Here is a 3,494-nt window from a genome sequence, read left to right as displayed (position 1 = left end):
TCTGGCCCCTCTTCCTTAGTAAGGAAAAGGAGCTGAGGGCTGCAGTCAGTCCTAACTGACACCGTGGCTTCAGGACATTTATTTCCCTCTAGGAAAATGATCCCCTTCCCAAGCACGACGAGAGCTTGGGATAAATACTGTTTACGATTTCCAGGCTTGATTCCTTCTTTCTAAATGCACAATGCTTGGAAACCACTAAACCCCTGGGGACTCACTGTCTTGCTTATATAATGAGGATTCAAATTTCCACTCATTTCACTCACTGTTAGGAGGTAACAAGATAATGTAGCCAAAGTGCTTTCAGTATTGGAAAGCGCAACTCATATAAAGCTGAGATTTGCCTCAGCTCTCTTCTCGCTTGAAAACTCAAATATTGATTCTATGAAAGGTTGTAATGGCTGACAAATATTTTATTCCTGCTGCTGATTTGGCATTGCATAACGCAGTCTCCTATCACAGCCAGCCGGCCCCTCCCCTCCGTCCCTCCAGACCCCCACAAACAACTGCTTCCCCACCCAGGTGAGATCCAGCAATGGGGATTTTAGTCCAGGCTGCTGTGTCTAGTGCTGTTTGACTTGAAGCAAATCACCCTCCCTAAGTCTCTCATCACTTATAAACTGTTCAGTGAACACACATAGCACAGTGTTATATAGGTGCGAGAGTGGAAGTGACGTAACTTTAAAACTTAGTATCATGGCTGCTATTTGATAAGAATTTAACAAGTAGTAGCTAATACCATTGCTGCCCCACCTACGGTTTTGCCTTAGTCATTTGAATAATGCCACTCCCCCCAGCTTTAATGAGATATGATTGACCCATAACACTGTGTATTTTTTCAATTAGCAATAATTGCACCTCGGATAAACCTCATTGGCTACGATGCTGCCACTGCGCAAAGCTAATATTGTGTATTTTTAAGGCGTACAACTACTGATTTGATGCACCTATGTGAGCAATATGATTACCGCAGTAGACTGAGCTAATACCTCCGTCAGGTTACACAATTCCCTTAAATTGTTTAATGTAGCAAGAACATTTACAATTTACTTTCTTAGCAACTTCCAGGTATATAAGACAGTATTGTCGACCATACCCCAGTGCTGTGCATGAGGCCCCACAACTTACTCATCTTCTACCTGGAACCTTGCACCCTAGGGCCATCATGACCCCAATTCTTCCCCCCACCACCCAGACCTGGTAAGAACCATTTCAGTCTCTGTTTCTACAAGTTCTACTGCTTTAGATTCCACATATAAGTGATAGAAAGTATTGGTCTTTTTTCGTCTGACTTAAGATCCATCTATGTTGTAGCATATGACCAGCTTTCTTTCTTTCTCATCTGAATCACACCACCTTTCTATAAAAAAAAAAAAGAAAGAAAAGAAAAAGAAATAGTTGAGAATATATATAATCTCCTCTCTTTCATTGTGGAAAAAGCTTCAAGTAAAGTTACTTTCTTCTGTCTCTTCCAATGCCAACCTAACTACTCCTGCTTCCTCTCTAGCAAAAACATCTTCTCTCTCTATCCTCTCTCTTGCCATCAAGGGCAAACATGCAACGAACATAAAATTGTAATTCAGTAGCAACCCCCTTGGTTGTTGCCGCTCTGCGGTGTCACATGATTGACACGGATACGCACAGGTGCCTCCGGGGTTCGGCCTTTCCTCCCAGTGCTCCTAGGACTGGACACAGACAGTTGGCAGACAGGCCCTAATGCTTGCTGTTTCTGGGTGTCCAGGAGGAAATGTGTCTTATTTACCGGAATTTCCTCAGTACTGAACAGACTACAAAGACAAATGCAAAGGTATGTCTTTAAGATGCTAAATCAAATGTATTTGTGATAATGTATGATTCCAAAATGGTTTTCTTATTCCATTAAAAAATAAAATATTAGCCCTGAGTAGTGTGGCTCAGTGGATTGAGTTCCGGCCTGTGGACTGAAGGGTTGCCAATTCCATTCCCAGTCAGGGCACATGCCTGGGTTGCAGGCTGGGTCCCCCCGGTTGAGGGTGTGCGAGAGAAAACTGATGGATGTATATCTCACACATGGATGTTTCTCTCCCCCTCTTTCTCACTCTCTTCCCCTCTCTCTGAAAATAAATAAATGAAATCTTTAAAAAATAAAATAAAATAAAATAAAATAAAACAAAATATTAGAAGTATGCAAGAAACTACACTCTTATCAGTAACGGCAATGGCAGCTGGTCATGTATTTTTTGTTGTTGTTTAAGAAATAAATGTAATTATGGAACAGATACTTTTATGATACAAACTTGTTTATTAATGGACAATCACAGCTTACAGACTGAATGAATTTCAGGGTAGGAATATGAATTAGAAAGCATAAAATTCTTTTCAGATGCAAGAGAGAGCCTAATAATTCCACAGTCAACCTTTGAGCTTGAGAATTTCTGATGCATTTATGTTGTCCTTTTGACAGCTAAACATTCTTTCAGAGGCAAGAATTTTTTGAGAGCTCTGCTTAATACGGCATGAAGCACTTTGGGTGGTTTGAGGAAAGGTAATTTTGCAGAAAGCCATTAAGCTTCAGAGACTAGGCGGAAAAGGCAGATCACTGGGCACTGGGGTGGACCGGGAAGTACTGGGCCTGTTGGGAAAGACGCAGGTTTGACAACCTTCCCTCTCGATTCTGGCCCCTCCCAGCCACGTATGGGATGAAATAGTAGTATACATACTGCTATTATTATTGTTTTACTGTTTTTAACTTTTTTTGAACTCCCCTTTCCAGTTTCTGTCCTCTAAACTTCACACTTGCAAACCAGGTAGTTCCGAGATAATTCAGAACAACAAACTAATACATACGTGTATATATATGTATATACATCTATACATACACACGTGTACACACACACACACACACACACACATATATCTTTGTACCTACTTTGAGACTTACAGAATTCTCATTTGCCTGTTTTTCATAGCGAGGCTGTCTTAACCTACCCTTTTCCTTGCTTTAATGATTGCTTGATATTCAATACTCCTGTGGTGGTGGTAGCATGATTTCTCCTGACAATCTGCAATTGATGGGTTTTCACTGATTTTCAATTTTTCTCTCCACAAAACAATGTTCCAATAACAATTCTATCACGTATACCTTGACATATTGGAGTTTTCATTTTGTGGACTAGATTCCCAGGAGTGGGACTACGAGGTCAAAGGAAATATGTTTAATTTTATATTTCCATGGATGTTGCTAGACTGTTGTCTAAAAACTCTGTAACAATTCCTGTTTCTATCACAGACTATGAGATGGTTTTGCTGCATTCCTGACACTATTGGGTGTCATAGAACTTTAAAAATTTTTACATCTTTTAAAGGTAAAGAGATATATTGTTACTTGGATTGTATAGTCCTCGATCCTAACCACTCTGATTATTTTCTCATAAATATATTGGCCCTTTGAATACGCTCTCTTGTTTTTGGCTTCTCCGTATAGTTTGGATTTTATTGCATCTAGAATGTCTTTATTT

The 3,494-nt window shown here is 40.0% G+C and overlaps 1 pseudogene; it reads right to left on the bottom strand.

Moving 5' to 3' along the window:
- Positions 1-823: 823 nt before the first annotated feature.
- Positions 824-900, bottom strand: LOC112298209 (U4 spliceosomal RNA; annotated as a pseudogene).
- Positions 901-3,494: the final 2,594 nt, after the last annotated feature.

The sequence above is a fragment of the Desmodus rotundus genome, chromosome 5 (assembly GCF_022682495.2).
Source record: "Desmodus rotundus isolate HL8 chromosome 5, HLdesRot8A.1, whole genome shotgun sequence".
Lineage (NCBI taxonomy): Eukaryota > Metazoa > Chordata > Mammalia > Chiroptera > Phyllostomidae > Desmodus > Desmodus rotundus.
Note: the sequence above shows the minus strand (reverse complement) of the source record. Positions and strands in the feature narration are given on the sequence as shown.